The sequence below is a fragment of the Oryctolagus cuniculus genome, chromosome X, assembly GCF_051225735.1.
Source record: "Oryctolagus cuniculus isolate XC-2025 breed Fujian yellow rabbit chromosome X, ASM5122573v1, whole genome shotgun sequence".
Lineage (NCBI taxonomy): Eukaryota > Metazoa > Chordata > Mammalia > Lagomorpha > Leporidae > Oryctolagus > Oryctolagus cuniculus.
In genome coordinates, this window is record NC_142888.1 from 25,816,207 (window position 1) to 25,834,044 (window position 17,838).

A 17,838-nucleotide genomic window follows, 5' to 3' on the forward strand; every position below is an offset into this window, starting at 1 on the left:
TGAGTATATGAATTCAGTTCTGGCCTCAGCACCTTATCACCACCACACAGGAGGGCTGCCTGTGTCCAGCATCTTATCAGCATCCCCAAACTAGGGTTGCTTCATTTGCATCTCCATATCAAACCTAAGCCAGCAGGGGCCAGTGGTCGGTGCAGAAGCAGCAGCAGGCACTAATCATAACTTGGATCAACATGCAAGGCTCAGCTAATTTACATGCAACCAATCCTAGCCAAGGGATGAGGAGCAAAACTGCTGGGGAACCAATCGCATGCAGAGAATTCTCTCCCCCTGAGTATAAGAGTATTCCCCTGGCGCTGCGGATAAAGCCATGTGGAGAGTACGGGTTTGACCACTGTGACAGCCTAGGCAGTTGTCAGTAAGGAGGAGGGAGCATCCATGTTGCCTCAGTTTGGGGTCCCCCAGAAGCAAGCAGGAGTTGAGAAGCATCCGCAGAGGAGTGGGGCGTAAGGGGCGTGGCATCACGCTGGGTTACCTCCATGGCTAGATTGTTACCTTCCCCCGCCCCTCCCCCCATTTAGCTGCCGGAAGTCCGAATCCCCGTGCCTCACAATGTGACTGTATTTGGAGACCTTTAGAGACCTGGCAGAGCTGCACAGAGAGGCCTCACGAAGGAGGCACCCTATAGAGTCCCTGGGCTCAGCCTCGACGCCTTCCCAAGGTGGGAATACACATTTGTGGTGTTTCCGCCCGCAGTGTGTGTCTTAGGCAGGCAGCCTAAGACAGCAAGTCACGCTCATTGCTCATTTCCTGCCGGGGACACGGTTATCTCACCTCACCTGCGAGCTGAGGACGCCAGGGATATTTATCCATCAACTTGTGTCAGTCATTGGCGGGTTGGGGGCGGGGCTGTTCCCAGGGGAGTGTCCGCCCGCAGCAGGCGGTGGGGGGGGGGGGGCAGAGAACACGAGTGGCTGGTGAGGGTTTCTGAGAGGCACGGCTGTTGGCGAGCGCTACCTCTCGGAGGCACCTGCCCAGGGGCTAAGGGACTGTGAACTTGTGCTTCTGTCCCACAAGAATATGCTCGTGTATGCCACACGTAGTCAAAGGAAGACTTAGCCTAGAGAGAGGACAGACTTTTACGTTGGGTACTCTTGTGTCCTACTGCGGCACCCTATTAATCAATGTCATTTGCCAAGGCTACTTCTGGTTAGTTTCCATGCCTTTTTTTTTTTTTTTTTTACTTTTAAACATTTATTTATTTATTGGAAAGGCAGAGAGAGAGAGAGAGAGAGAGAGAGAGGTCTTCCATCCACTGGTTTCCTCCCCAAATGGCTACAGTCTGCATGCATCAGCAGAGAGCTGGAGCAGAAGCAGAGCAGCCGGGCCTCAGATGGGGCGCTCCCATGTGGGATGCAGGAGTCCGAAGTGACCGCTGTTGACCCACGTACCACCCTGCCCGCCCCTTCTTGCACTGTGTACAGCTGGCATCCTCACGTGCTGTGGGTCTTTGGTTTCAAGCAAAGGATTTCCGGGGGTCTGCGAGGTGACCCACAACCTTGAGGGACGGTAGCAGGAGTCGCAGCCCAGAACATTCTGGTAGGCGGGAGAGGACTCGCTGGCACTCTGGGACACGGCCTCTGCAGCGTCCTGCCACTGCTGCCACCGTGGGCCCCGCCTCTTCCCAGGCTTCTTTTTTTTTTTTTTTTTTTTTAAGATTGACTTATTTATTTGAAAGAGTTACACACACATGCACACACACACAACACACACAGGTCTTCTATCTGCTGGTTCACTCTCCAAACGCCACAATGACCTGAACTAGGCCTGGTCTAAGCCAGGAGCTTCTTCTGGGTCTCCCACGTGGATAACAGGGGTCCAAGCACTTGGGCCATCTTCTGATGCTTTCCCAGGTGCATTAGCAGGGAGCTGGATGGGTAGTGGAGCAGCTGGGACTTGAACCAGTGCCCATATGGGCTGCTGGCACTATAGGCAGCAACTAAACCTGCTGCTCCATGATGTCAATCCCATCCATATCTCTCTCTCTGTCTCTAATTTATGGTGAACAAATTTCATGTGTTTCATATACACAGGTTTAGGAACATAGTGCTGCTTCCTGCCCACACGCCCACCCTTCCTCCTCCGTCTTCTCTTATTCCCTCTCTTAATTTTTACAATTATCTACTTTCAGTTTACTTTATTTTATACTCGTAAGATTAACCCTTCACTAAGTGAAAGTTCAACAAATAGTAAGAAGAAAAAGATACTGTTTCTCACCAGTAGAGACAAGGGCTATAAATAAGCATTGAAGCTCAAAATGTGAATTTCCCTCTTATACATTACATTTTTGGTACTCTGTTAGCTACCCCAGATCAGGGAAAACATATGGTCTTTGTCTTTTTGGGATTGACTTATTTCACTAAGTATAATGGTTTCCAGTTGCATCCATTTTGTTGCAAAGGACAGGATTTCATTTTTTTACGGACGAGTAGTATTCCATGCTATGTATATATACTACAATTTCTTTTTAATTTTTAATTTTTTTCAAAGATTTATTTATTTGAAAGTCAGAGTTACACAGAGAGAGAAGAGGCTGAGAGAGACAGAGAGAGGTCTTCCATCCGCTGGTTCACTCCCCAATTGGCCCCAAGGCCGGTTGCTGCACAGACCCGAAGCCAGGAGCCAGGAGCTTCTTCCAGGTCTCCCAACGTGGGTGCAGGGCCCAAGGACTTGGGCCATCTTCTGCTGCTTTCCCAGGCCATAGCAAAGAGCTGGATCGGAAGTGGAGCAGCTGGGTCTCGAACTGGCGCCCCTATGGAATGCCAGCGCTTCAGGCCAGGGCATTAACCTGCTGTGCCACAGCGCCAGCCCCTATACTACAATTTCTTTATGCAGTCGTCAGTTGACGGACATCTGGGCTGATTCCATATCTTAGCTATCATGAATTGAACTGCAATGAACATGAGGGTGCAGATAACTCTTTCATAGGCTGATTTCATTTCCTTTGGGTCATATGGTAGCTCTAATGAGAGTCTTTTGGGATTCAAAGTGTGTGTGATGGGGGTCCTGGCTGTCGCCGATGGAGGGAGTTCCGTAGGAAAAGCTTGGCTACGAGCGTCTCTGAGTGGAAGGCAGGCCGTGTGTGCTAGTAGAATCCAACCCAGGGCACCCACATGCCTCCCAAATGACAGACACACTTGTCCTTGGCACACGTGTGGGGGACAATTCTAGAAGGGGGACGGGTAGGCGTGGTTGTGCTTCTGTGAGTCCTGGCTCATTTGCTCAGTCTTGTTGGAGGGGGGCCCTTGCCCAGGGATCTGTGCAGGCCTCCGAGGGCACCACAAGCCAGAAGCAAGCAGAAAGACTGGTGGATGCTGGGAGTTCTTATCTTCTTGCAACAGAACAAAAACCCACCTCACAATCGGGGCTGAAAACCATAGCAATCGCTGATGCTGCCTCCTCATCTGGGAACTGACCAGGCCCTGTCGGGTAGGCCTCTTAGGTGGCAGGGACCTGGTGGCTGGGGCTGGAGCCATCTGAAGATTCCTCACTCCCAACGTCCCACTCCCGGGAGCACTCACAGAGCCGGGGTCGGGCTCTGCATGCGGTCTTTCCAACGTGGTGGCTCAGGGCACTAGGGCTTCTCCATAGCAGCTCAGAGAGAGTGCATCGCCTGTCGCGACCCTGTCTTGGCAATCACTGTGGGGAGGACCGTCCCGGGGTGTGCGCACGTGTCTTCAACTGTCCCAGTGGGCCAGGAGGTGGCGACCAGCCACTTGGCTGCACTGTTTGGACCGATTCATCTTTGGGTTCTCAACTTTCTGCTTGTGTCCGGTGATGCGGAAAAGCCAAAGCTCATGGTCCCAGCAGCGTGTTAGTGCCAACACTGCGTGCACCTTGTGGTGGGACCCTCCCCACGCGAGTCACTCCCGCTCCATCATTATGCCAGGAGAGCTCATTCCAACGGAAATTTGACTATTGGTTTTTAATTTTGGTGCCATTTTTCAAGCTGATGGCTCTTCCGGCTGACAGTGAATTACCTGGGGTGCAAATTAAATACAATAGAATTGCTAATCAGGCCATTAGAATGAGGAAATCTACAAGTTGTCAGACCTGGGTGGGCTCTCTCCTTGCTTTTTGGATGGAATTCAAGTGACTTTGAATAGCCCTATGCATCAGACCCACACAAATATTAACAAGAGACGCTTGTGGGCAGCTGAGGGGAACTGAACCAGTGCCCGCAGACCCTGCCATCCCACATCCCACGCAGCCGTTCTCTGTCGAATGCTCCACCGGGAAGTGTCGGGATCAGATTCTCAACCTCCAGGCCCACAAGGAAGGCACTAAAGAGCTGGCATAACGAACAATGTTTTCAGATTGCTAAATTTAGAGGGAAGGTGAGAACGCTCTACCACGTTCTCTCTTGTGTTTAATTTGGAGCAAAGACAGACGTATGTGTTGAAGACTTCCTGTCACACATTCAGTCACAGTTTCTTTGTGTTTTTGGGTGTCTTGCATCCCCCCAAAAACTGAGAGGAAAGAAGATTTAGGCGCTACTTTCTCAGCGGGCAATGCTCAGCGCCAAATGGAGACTCCGTAAATTAGGAGCCATCCGACCTTCAGAGAAGACAGAATGGAGTCTCCAAGGACACACGTGCCAGCCAGGCACTGTGCGCATGTGCGAGCTTGGGGAGGGAGTGTGCTGAGGAATTGAGGTCCCCCCTTCCCGCTGAATCACTGACCCGCCCGCCATGTCGGGCCCATGTGGAGGACTTGCAACATTTCATCTTCTCCGTAGCTCTCAGAGGTGTATATTGTTGTCACCCCCAGAATACTGGGCGCCAATCTGCAGGTTAGGTGACTTCCTTGGGGTCACCCAACAGGTGAGTGGCAGCACCAGTGTTACTAGATTGGGTTCAGCTGCCAGAGACGGGAGAAAAACTTCCTTCTTAGCAAAGCTGTGACAAGGTAGGTCTTCTTTCTTACAGAAACACCTCCAGTACACGGGCTCCATAACCATTGGCCACCCCCGTGCCCCCCATCTTGTCACTCCATCATCTTCAACACATTGTCTCTGCCAGGTAAAACATAAGATACGCAGCTGAATTACAGTCTTAGGAAAACAATGACTACTGCTTCCAGCAGAAGTATATCCAGTGTAAAGTTAAATGAAATTGAAATCTTTTTGTTTGCTAAATCTGGCAACCCTACCCCTAACTTATAGTGAACCAGTGGACAGATGATCTATCTCTTTCTCCTCTCTCTCTCTCCTCTCTCTCTCGATCTCTCTCTGTCACTCTGCCTTTCAAATGAATTTCTTAGAAGATTTATTTATTTGAAAGGCAGAGCGATAGAGCTCCCACCTGTTGATTCACTCCCCAAATGGTCACAACAGCAGGAGCTGGGCCAGGCTGAAACCAGAAGCCTGGAACCCCATCAGGCTCTCCCTTATGGGTAGTGGGGACGGCTGCCACCTGCCTCTTCCAGGAGCTTTTTGAAGCGCCCTCGTACAGTTTTTATTTCAGGCCACCACAGGTGCAGCTGACAGAGCTTCTATATTAAGACAAGTGGATATCAGGGGTCCCTTGGTGTCTGCCACAGCTGGGATTTACCTCCATGTCCTCATGGCTTTTGAGTCTTGGGGCTCAATCACCCCGCCGGCTACTGGAGCCGTGTTGCCCACACCTGGGACTCTGGGTGGCCCGTGGCCAGTGACTTCCTGTGCCTTGAAGCCCAGCTCCCGGCTGGGATCAACAGGAACCACGCAAACATAACCGACACTGCAGAGCTCGCCTGTGGGAGCGGGCTAAGGCTGGGACTCATCCCCCACGCCACCCCTCTGGCGCCCCAGCCCTTCCCTGGCTGGCGTCTCCTGGAAGCGCTTCCTTCATAAATCACTTGTGCACTGATCCTGGCCGCAGCGTCTTTAGCAGCCTGAGATAAGGGTTTACCCTGGAAAATATAAATAGGAAGTGGGCCAGCACTTTTGAAGACAAAGCTGTTGTGCTGTTGCATGCCCCTCTGTCACGAAGAGGCCAAAGTGACGCGCAAAGCCCTTGAGCTTGAATCAGGTCACACCCAGACTTACCAGCAAATTCTGAGCTCTGACAACTTGTACTACGACGGACATATAATATTCATTTTCATCTTCCTCCGAGCTGTATGTTTTCTTGAGAAGTGTGTATTAGAGTTTGGTCAGGAAGACAGATGGCACCTGGAGTTTCAAATAGGAAGGATTTAATAGAGGGGGTTAGGTACATCCGGCCCCCCTGATCTATGGGAAATACTTTCTAAGACCCCCAAGAGGATGCCTGAAGCCACAAATAGTACTGAACCCCGTCTGGTTGTCCTACACATATGATGGCACTGCCAAAGCTTCATGGAAAGTGGTATTAGCAGATAAGTATTTTGGTGCAAGAAAAATTTGAAATCCATGCATACGAGGGATCTTCAAAAAGTTTATGAAAAATGTGGGTTTTGAAAAAACTGTGCCTAAATTTCAAATTTTTTGTACCAAAATAAACTTAATTTTTCATTTCCATTTTCCATGAGCATTTTGAAGCACCCTTGTGCATAGAGTACAGTGTGGATACAGTAGACAAGGGGATGATCCACATCTTGTGCAGGATGCAGTGGGCTAACAAGAGATCGTATGCACTATTTAGAACTGTGAGAAACTTAAAAAGTAGGAATTGGAGGTGGGCGTTTGGCTCAGAGATCGCGATGCCTCTTGGAGCCTCAAGATCCTATATGCGAGTGTCTGGCTATGAGTCCCAGCTCTGCTTCCGATTCCAGCTTCCTGGTAATGCACACCTTGGGAGGCAGCAGGTGACAGCTTTAGTAATTGAGTCACTGCCACCCACATGGAAGACTCAGATGGAGTTCCAGACTCCTGGCTCCAGCCTGGCCTGGCTTACCAGGGACATATAGGGGAGTGAACCAGAGCATGGAAGATCTGTCTTTCTTCGCCTGTCTTTATCTTTCTCTCTGTGTTTCAAATAAATCAAAAATAAATTTAAAAAGTTTCAAACCTATGAATTGTTTATTTCTAGAAGTTTCTATTTAATATTTTTGGACTGTGGTTGAGCACAGATGACTGGAAGTGTGGCAACTGAGGCTGTGGATAGGGGAATACTCCTGTACTTAGGAAACAGTTGTGAGAGCAAAGGCCCAGGGAAGTTGATACCAACTCTCAAATTTCTTTCAAACTTCCAGACCCTCAGAAAGTACAATGAAGAGCGCAGCAGCCAGCAGGACCAAGGTCGCTGGTTCTCAGGACAGTGCCCAGAGGTTGCTGGGAAAGGCTCTACCATGGCTTCTTGCCTTTTCCACTTTCCAGGTCTTGCGCAAGTGCGGATTCCAGGTTTGCAAATCCACCTGCTCGCTAAAATGGGTTTGTAAGCCCCCAGTGAGTGGTCATGGTCCATCCGTACTCGCTGGCGCGCAGAGTCCTTGTCTTACTTAGGCTGCCTGCTGCTGCTGTCACAGAGGACCGCAGACTGGGTAACTTAGGAGGAAAAGAAACTCCCAATTCCGGAGGCTGGATAGTTCCCTATCAAGGTGCTGGCATCTGCTGAGGTGAGAGTGCAACAGAGAGGGAGGGAGCTTTGGGTGACACATTCAAATCAGGGCAGCGGTGGTGACAGCCTCAGGTCACGTGACTCACCTGGTCCCCCCTGAAGCCAAGAGAAGCCCTGCTCCGCCTGCTCCTTTAAGCCCTCACGCTGCAAACAAGGGCACTGTGGCAGTCTGTGTAGCACCAGGTTTGCCACGTTTTGACGCTTTCTGTTGGTGACGGCCATGTTTCAGGTGGACTTGCAGAGTGGTGCCGCGGTGCTGTCCAGTGTTCCAGAGTACAGAAAGGTTGGGATGTACTCCACGGAGAAAATACGCCTATTGGCTAAGCTCTGTGCAAGCATGAGGTCCAGAGCTGCTAGCTGCAAGTGCAGTGCTAAGTAACCAACAATATATATTGAATAAGGCGTTTTTAAACAGAAACACACAAAAAACAAGGTTATATTGATTGGTTTCCAAAAATGATGTGACCAGGGGCTCATAGGAACCTCAACCTGCATGATGGGACTCCAAAAAGTTTGTGGAAAGTGAAATTAAGATAAGTTTATTGGGGGCTGGCTCTGTGGGGTAGTGGGTAAAGCCTGCTACGCCGGGATCTCGTATGGGCACCAGTTCAAGTCCCAGCTGCTCCACTCCCAATTCAGCTCCCTGCTAATGTGTCTGAGAAAGCAGCAGAGGATGGCCCAAGTGCTTGGGCCATGTGGGAGACCTGGAAGAAGCTCTTGGCTCCTAGTTTTGGCCTGGCCCAACCATGGCCATTGCAGCCATTTAGGGAGTGAACTAGAGGATGGAAGATCAATTTTTCTCTCTCTCTTTCCCTCTCTCTCTGTAACTCTGTGTTTCAAATAAATAAAATAAATCTTTAAAAAAAGAGATAAGTTTATTTTGGGGGATGGTGTTGTGGCACAGCCAACTAAACTACCATTTGCAATGCCAGTGTCCCATATTAGAGTGCCAGTTCAAGTCCTGATTGCTCCACTTCTGATCCAGCTCCCTGCCAATGCACCTGGGAAGGCAGAGGAAGATGGCCCGAGTGCTTGGGCCCCTGCCATCCCATGTGATAGATCTGGATGGAGTTCCTGGCTCCTGGCTTCAGAATCACCCAGATCTAGCTGCTGCAATCATTTGGCAAGTAAACCAGCAGATAAAAGATCTTTCACTGTGTCTCTCTCTTTCTGTCACTCTGCTTTATAAATAAATAAATCCTTTTGAAAAAGTGAGTTTATTTTGGTGCAAAAAATATTTGAAATCCATGCATAGTTTTTTCATGATACATAGTTCCATAGTTTCATGCCTCCCTCCCTTTTAAAAATATTTATTTATTTGAGAGGCAGAGCAACAGACAAAGAGAAGGAGAGACAGAGAGAGAGAGAGAGACAGGTCTTCTACCTGCTGGTTCACTCCCCAAATGGCCACAATGGCCAGAGCTGGGCCCATCTAAAGGCAGGAGCCAGAAGCTTCCTCCGGGTCTCCCACGTGGGTGCAGAGGCCCAAGGACTTGGGCCATCTTCTACTGCTTTCCCAGGCCATAGCAGAGAGCTGGATCAGAAGTGGAGCCACCGGGACTCGAACCAGCACCCATATGGGATACTGGGACCACAGATGGAGGCTTAACCCACTATGCCACAGCACTGGCCCCTCCACAGCCCTTTTGAAGACCCCTCATGTACATGGATTTCAAAATTTGGCACACCAAAATAATATCTTTCAATTTCCCCTTTCCATGAACTTTTTTACTCGTTACATCTTTCCCCAGGAGCAATACAGTTTAGTAGGCACTAACTCAGCGTCTGCGGCAGCTTTGTGACCATTAACTACCACGAATAATGAGAGTCAACTATAATTCTTATTGGTAGAATTTAACTGGGCACCCACGTGGCAGGGAATGCTGGAAAATGTGGTTCCCAAGGGTCTAGATGCTGTAGTACGTGGGAGAATAGCGATAGGGAATGGGGTTAGGTTGCTTACAGACAGTCCAGCCCAGTGTAAGCCAGTTAGTGCTTCAAAAACCTTTTCAATGAGTGCCCTAGGGGCAGGCAGTGGGCATAGCGGGGTCGCAGCTCGGGATGCCCGGACCTCCTATCAGAGCATCTGAATTCCACTTCCATCTACTCCTCGCTGGTTTCCTGCTAATGCAGCCATGAGAAGGCAGCAGATCATGGCCCAAGTGCTGGAGTTCCTGCCACACGAGAGACCCTGACTGAGCTCTGAACTTCTGCTTTGGCCTGGCCCAGCCCTGGCTGTTGCAGGCATTTGGGGAGTGAACCAGCAGAAGGAAGATCTCGTCTGTCTCTCTGTTTCTCTCTGTCTTTCTCTTTCTTTTTTTCTTTTCTTTCTTTCTTTTTTTTTTTTTTGGACAGGCAGAGTGGACAGTGAGAGAGAGAGGTCTTCCTTTGCCGTTGGTTCACCCTCCAATGGCCGCCGCGGCTGGCTCGCTGTGGCCGGCGCATCGCACTGATCTGAAGCCAGGAGCCAGGTGCTTCTCCTGGTCTCCCATGGGGTGCAGGGCCCAAGCACCTGGGCCATCCTCCACTGCACTCCCTGGCCACAGCAGAGAGCTGGCCTGGAAGAGGGGCAACCGGGACAGAATCTGGCGCCCCGACTGGGACTAGAACCCGGTGTGCCGGCGCTGCAAGGCAGAGGATTAGCCTAGTGAGCCATGGCACCGGCCTCTCTGTCTTTCAAATAACATGAAAAGAAATAAATTAAAAAATGCTTGCCCTAGGGTTTACAATATACATCTTTAATTAATCAGTGCCTAATTTCAAATCATAGTACACCACTTCCCATGTAGTATAGAGACCTTGTGAAAGTGGCTTCCTAGTTCCTCCCTCCCATCCTACATGTACTTGCCCATGATAGCCAAGGACTGGGCCAGGAGTCAGGGACTCCATCCGGGTCTCCCATGTAGGTGGCAGGGGCCTAAGCACTTGATATCACCGCTGCCTCCCAGGGTGTGCGTTACCCGGAAGCTGGAATTGGGAACAGTCCTGGAGCTCAAAACCAGGCACTCCAATAGGAGTCAGGGGTGTCCCAAGATGCGTCTTTTTTTTTTTTTTTTGACAGGCAGAGTGGACAGTGAGAGAGAGAGACAGAGAGAAAGGTCTTCCTTTTGCCGTTGGTTCACCCTCCAATGGCTGCCGCCAGCGGCGCGCTGCAGCCAGCGCACCGCGCTGATCCGATGGCAGGAGCCAGGTACTTCTCCTGGTCTCCCATGGGGTGCAGGGCCCAAGTACTTGAGCCATCCTCCACTGCACTCCCTGGCCACAGCAGAGAGCTGGCCTGGAAGAGGGGCAACCGGGACAGAATCCGACGCCCCGACCGGGACTAGAACCCGGTGTGCCGGCGCCGCAAGGGCGGAGGATTAGCCTAGTGAGCCGTGGCGCCGGCCCCAAGATACGTCTTAATGGCTGCACCAAATACCTTGCCCCCTTTTCAGAGGATCTAACCCCTAAGAAGCATCTGCACTGCCAAAGCCATCCTTTCAGGGCTGGTGCACAGTGGGTTAAGCTGCCACTTGCGATGCCAGCATCCCACGTCAGAGCAACGGTTCAAGTCCTGGCTGCCCTACTTCCCCTCAGCTCCCTGCTAATGGCTTGGAAAGGTAGCAGAAGATGGCCAAAGTAGTTGTTCTCTACCACCCATGTGGAAGACCCAGATGGAACTCCAGGTTCTTGGCTTTGGCCTGGACCAACCCTAGCTGTTATGGCCATTTGGGGAGTGAACCAGCAGATGGAAGATTTCTCTGTCTCTCTCTCTCTCTCTCTCTCTCTTTCCCCGTGAAACAAATAAAAAAAGTAAATAAATAAAATCTTTTTTCATTTTTTTTTTTTGACAGGCAGAGTGGACAGTGAGAGAGAGACAGAGAGAGAGAGGTCTTCCTTTGCCGTTGGTTCACCCTCCAACGGCCGCCGCTGCAGCCGGCGCACCGCGCTGATCCGATGGCAGGAGCCAGGATCCAGGTGCTTTTCCTGGTCTCCCATGGGGTGCAGGGCCCAAGCACCTGGGCCATCCTCCACTGCACTCCCTGGCCATAGCAGAGAGCTGGCCTGGAAGAGGGGCAACCGGGACAGAATCCGGCGCCCCAACCGGGACTAGAACCCGGTGTGCCGGCGCCGCAAGGTGGAGGATTAGCCTATTGAGCCACGGCGCCGGCTCATAAAATCTTTTTTCAAAAGTCACCCTATCATCTGCTTCCGGAAAGCCCATCTTTTTTTTTTTTTTTTTTAAAGATTTATTTATTTATTTATTTGAAAGTCAGAGTTACACAAAGAGAGGAGAGGCAGAGAGACTGAGAGAGAGAGAGAGAGAAGAGATCTTCCACCCATTGGTTCACTCCCCAATTGACCACAACAGCCGGAGCTGTGCCAATCTGAAGGCAGAAGCCAGGAGCTTCCTCCAGGTCTCCCACATGGGTGCAGGGGCCCAAGGACCTGGGCCATCTTCTACTGCTTTCCCAGGCCACAGCAGAGAGCTGGATTGAAAGTGGAGCAGCTGGGTCTCAAACCGGTGCCCATATGGGATGCTGGCACTTCAGGCTAGGGTGTTAATCCGCTGTGCCATAGCGCCGGCACCGGAAAGCCCATCTTACAACACCCCTCTTTCCTGGTATATGAGGGGGCTTCAAAAAGTTCAGAGAAGATGCGAATCATGAGAAAACTACACAGAGACTTCAAAGATTTTTGCACTGAAATATGTCTTTTAAATTCCCTTTCCACAAACTTTTCAAAGGACCCTCCTATTAGCCAGCATCCTCCAGAGAAACAGAATCAATAGGAGATAGAGATTTATAGCTGTCGTGCGGGAATTGGTTGGCTTGTGCAATTACTAAGGAGGCCGAGCAGTTCTGTGAGCTGCCATCTACAAGCTGGAGACTGAGAAAAGTCAATGATGTATGTCCTGGGCCATGTTTGCAGGCCTAAGGGTGCACATGTCCAAGGGCAGGAGGAGGTGGGCAGCCCCAGCTCAAGGTGATAGGGAGAACATGTCTGTCTTTTTATTTATTTATTTTAAGATTTATTTATTTGAAAGAGTTACAGAGAGAAAAGGAGAAGCAGAGAGAGAGAGAGAGAGAGAGAGAGTGAGTGAGAGGAGAGATCAATCTTCCAATTGCTGGTTCACTCGCTAAATGGCTGCAAACAGCCAGCACCGGGCCAGGCTGAAGCCAGAAGCCAGGAGCTCCATCTGGGTTTCCCGTATGGGTGCAGGGGCCCAAGCACTTGGGTCATTTTCTGCTACTTTCCCAGGCCCATCGGCAGGGAGCTGGACTGGAAGTGGAGCAGCCGGGACTTGAACCAGTGCCCATATGGGATGCCGGCCTCACAGGAGGCAAGCTTAACCTCTGTGCCACAGCGCCCGCCCCGCTTCCTCTGCATTTGTGTGCAGACACAGCTTCCTGCTAATTCACTCCTTGTGAGGTAGTGATGATATCAAGTAGTTGGGCCCCTGCTATCTGCATGGGAGTTCAGGATTGAGGTTTTTGGGCTCCTGGCTTTGGCCTGGCCCAGCCCTGTGTGCTGTGGGCATTTGAGGAGTGAACCAGTGGATGGACAACCTCTGTTTGTCTCTGTCTCTCTAAAAGGGTTTGGATGATGCCTGCCAACATTGGGGAGAGTGAGTCTTCTCTGCTCAGTGCGCCAATTCCAACACTCATATCTTCCAGACAGGCTCAGAAATGATGTTTTCTCAGCTCACTGGGCATCCCCTAGCCAGGCAACTTGACACAGAATTTAACCATCACACATGGATTCTGTGCTTTAGTTGTCAGAGTCCCTGGTTCACTGTCAGCTCCACAGACTTTGGACTTTGCACACTAGTGTCCAACCTCTGTGCCCTATAACAATATTTGCATAAGGCTCTGTAGTCTATCAAGTATTTCCCAGTATGATAGCAGACTTTGTCCTCACAATAGCCCTGCCACGTAGCTCTTCCTGTTCCCATTTCTCAGATGAGGAGACCAAAGTTCAGAAACAAAGAGAAGGATTTGCCTAAGGTCCACTGGAACTAAGAAGCCATTGGCAAGCCCCTTGCTTTCTCCTTGCCCTACCTCCTGGGGGCCTAAGGATCGTGGGGCCAGCAGCGACAGTGCCTGCGGCAGGAAGTGTGTGCTACGGTAGAGGTCATGTTTGTGATATTTGTCAAGCAGGTTGAGGGTGAATTGCCTGTCTCATGACTTTGAGTTTGGATATTGAAGGTCCCTGGTAAACACTCCCTGGGAACAGTAGTGGCCTCTGGCTCCTAATGTGGAGTTACTAGATGCAGTTTGCGCAGGGGTCATCTGTGGGGAAAGGCAGCGAGAGCCCAGGATAGAGCAGGGGATGGGGGAGGTGCTGGGGGAGGCCCCAGGGCCTGTAGAGGTGGTGGGCGCTGAGTCAGAGGAAGGCATTGGTCACAATTTTGTGCTGCGATAACACCAGCAGTCTCTCCTTCTGCTAAGCTGCCCCGCGAAGAGGGAGCGGGGGCAGCCGACGGGGATTCCAGTCTGGAATGACACATGAGGGCATCCACGTGGAAGCTGGCTGATAATCCGCAGCCCAGGGATGGATGAATGGTGTCCAGGCCCACGACCGATGAGCAGGGAGCCTAGGCTGGGGAAGAAGCCCATCTCAGATCTAGCCCCACGAGACTCGCTACAGCCTGAGTGGGGGTGAGGCAGAGCTCTGCAGTGTCAGTTACATCCCAGAAGGACAAGGGAGCTGGCTCGTCATACGCCCCCATCCAGCAGTGGGGCAGGCCTCTGACCATGTGACGGGTTTGGGAAACAGAAGCACACTGAAGTCCCTGGAGATCCAGGGGACTGCGGCAGGCTAGCGGCAGCATTTGCAGCAATGGTTCTTTGTAAAGACCAATGGATTGTGCTGGCCTCCTCTCCCCTCCCAGGGTGTGAGGGGTGCTCCTTCTCTTGGCCTCTTTCACCCTTCTTTGCTGGGGCTGAGACAGTGCAGCTTCGTTGCAGCCGCCAAGAGTACAAGGCCTGGCACACAACGGAGTGCACCCAAATCCCTGTTGCCACGGAGACAGAAGGTGGGAGATTTTGTCCAACCAGAGCATAAACCAGGAACAGAGTGGGCTGTGACCGAAACCTGGCTCCCTGGGAACAAGGCACAGGTGCCCTGGGGCCGTTGTCTGCCAGCCCCTCCCCTCGGAGGGCTAAGGAACAGGAGTGTCTCTAGGCTTCCCCTAGGACAGTCCAGGTGGTTCTGAGCTGAGAGCAGAGGGAACTCAAAGGGAAGCTAGCTGGGTGGCTGCGCCGGAAGGAAGGAGACTTAGGCAAGAGCTATCGCACATAGAGTACATTCAACTCTGAAAGCAGATGGAGGAGGAGTCTAGGGGGTGCATTTACCCTTGCTGGGACCCCTGCTTGGGGGCTCACTATTCCTTTCAATTTTTTGTACCTTATTCTTTTTAGACTCCATTGTTACTCTCCTTCAGACACACACAGGGGGCCCTGGGGATTGGCTCGCATTAATTAAAATCATCTGAGATTTGTATGAAAAACATGGGAAGTCATTATTAATTTACAGTGAGAAATCCAGTCGTTGATTCATTTATTTATTCCATAAATATTCATTGAGTGCTGACCTAAGCCAAGTTGGTCATGCGTAGCACTAAGGTTCTTTCTGGAAAGTAGCAAAGCCCTCTGTGTCAGGCAGGAGGCAAAACTCCCATTGGTTGTTTTCACAGAGAGAATTTCATATAAGGAAGGGTTAGCTGGGTATAGGCCATTCTGAACCAGTCGGTCAAGACCCCAAAGGGGAAGCGCGGGCGTTCACATGTAGGAGCTCCAGGAAGTCACATGGGGCTGGGATGCACCTGCTGGCTGGAGCCGGCGTGTGCTAGCTCGGAGGAGAGGTCCCGTGGAGGGCGGGGGTGGGGGGGCTGCAAACCGGATTCGGCTGCCGCAGGAAGGAAGGGCTGCTGCTGCACTGGATAAGCCTCGTGAGCGTGGAGGGGACCGCGCGCAGGCCCAGAAAGCTCACAGGAAGGAGTCCCGGAAACCAACAGGAAGCCGACAGAAGCCCAAAGGGAAAAACAAGCTCCTTCTCTCTCCTCTGGTCCTGCAGCTTCCCCTAGCTTCTCCCACGCGCAGGGCCTGCCGGGGAGCAGCTGCCAAAGCAGGAGAGCCTTGCCCCCGGCCCGGCGTCGTCAGGAAGGTGCATTCGGAGCCGAGAGATGATCTCTCAGTCACCGATGTTACCTGCAAACAGCTCACCTCCCCCACGACCTCGCCACCAGTTCACTCCAAAGCGATGCTCCGGCCAAACTCTGTCCGGCTTAGGAAGCCAGCATTCGCTAGCCGACTGACCCCTCTGCAGTTCACACAGCCCGTCCTCCAGGCCTGAGGAAGCCCAGCTCTCAGACTACCCTTGCCTGAAAGATCTGCTCCAAGCAGATGGACCATTCCGGAAGCCTCAGGTGCCATCTTGAAGGTGCAGGGCACAGGCCAGGCTCGATTCTGCTAACCTCCTCATCTGAGGCTGCAGAGTATCTGAAACATATTCAAGCTAACCCAAAGATCCCAAATACCTTTAATTTCACCAAGGAGAGTCTGTTTCTAACATTCATCTTGCTAATTAACAAGCCACCAATTTCATCAATGAAAACCCGGTTTTGAGTTTCACTTTGCTAATTAGCAAAGCCTCGGGTATTGATAAAGCCCTTGTGATCTTGCACTTGGATGTGGCCTTTCTGATATAAAACTAGCTGCGTGGCTAGAGAGATTTTCTTTTTTTTTTTTTTATTTGAAAAAGAGAGAGACAGACAGACAGAGACAGACGGAGATCTTCCAGCTGCTGGTTCATTTCCCAAATGCTTGCATCAGCTAGGGTTGGGCCAGGCCAAAGCCAGGATTCAGAAATTGCACCTTGGCCTCCCGTAAGGGTGGCAGGGACCCAGGGTGCAGAGAGCTGGAGTCATGTGTGGAACTGGGACTCAAACCCAGGGGCTGTAATATGGGATGTGGGTGTTCCCAGCACCACACCAAACACCTACCCTGGAGAAAGAATTTTTTTAAAAAATCAAAAAATTAATTAATTAATTAGAACATCAGAGAGAGAGAGAGAGAGAGAGAGATCTTCTATTTGCTCTCCAAAAGATTGCAACAGCAAGGGCTAGGCAGGCTATAGCCAGGAGCCAGAAGTCCCACCTGGGTCTCTCAGACGAATGGTAAGAACTCAGGGACTTGGACCATCTTGCGCTGCTTTCTCAGGCCCATTAGCAGGGAGCTGGATCGGAAGTGGAGTAGTCGGGACTTGAACCAGGGCTCTGGTCGGGGACACCATCCGCTTAAGCAGCGGCTTAACCCACTGTGCCACACGACTCACCCTTGAGAAGGCATTTTTGATGAGTGCAAATGACCAGCTGTGCAACAGACATCATTTCACACCATTCAGGTGGGAAGATTTCAAAAACAGAAGGCAGACCTCGTAACAAGAGCTACTGACACCAGGCGCCATGGGAGTTCCTTGGGATGAAAGACCCCGCCCTTGCTCTGCTATGCCGCGTCCCGACAGGAGACTACATCTTGTCTTGTGCAGAGTGTGCTGACCAGGAGCGGCCGGTGGGGGCTGGGCACTTTTCTGGAAACCTCACCAGGTCCTGCCACCTGAGGCCCCAGGTTCTGCTTGCCTCAGCAGTGCTGGTTCCCAGCCATGCAGGGCGCCTCCCCCCCCCCCCCGCCCCTGCGAGCTCCCCTTTTATGAATTACAAATGTCACATACATTCTCCCTAGGTCGACTCCTCCTGCCATGATGTTCTTTTTTTCTTTTTCTTTTTTTTAAAAAAAGACTTATTTATTTATTTATTTGAAAGGCAGAGTGATGGAGAGAGAAAAGACGCAGAGAATCTTCCATGCACTGGTTCACTCCCCAAACGGCCACAACAACTGGAGCTGGGCCAGACCAAAGCCAGGAGCTTGGGACTCCAGCTGCATCTCTCCTGTCAGTGGCAGGGAGGGAGGTGCTTTCCCAGGCACATTAGCAGGGAGGTGGAGCAGAAGTGGAGCAGTCAGGACTCGAACCCGTGCTCTGCTATGGGAGGCTGGTGTTGAACACTGGTCCCCCGAATGGCCGTATATGTATAATCATTTTATTAGAAAGAGAGACAGAAACAGAGATCTCTCATGCGATTCACTCTCTGAATGCCTGCAGCAGCTGTATGCAATTCTATTGCGTCATAGGGAATGCGTATGCTCAGCTTTCAGTGTCTGCCAGTTTCTCAAAATAGTGTGAGAGAGCTGGCTGGTCCACATATTTGCAGATACTCAATATTTTCTTTTTTTTTTAAGGTTTATTTTATTTATTTGAA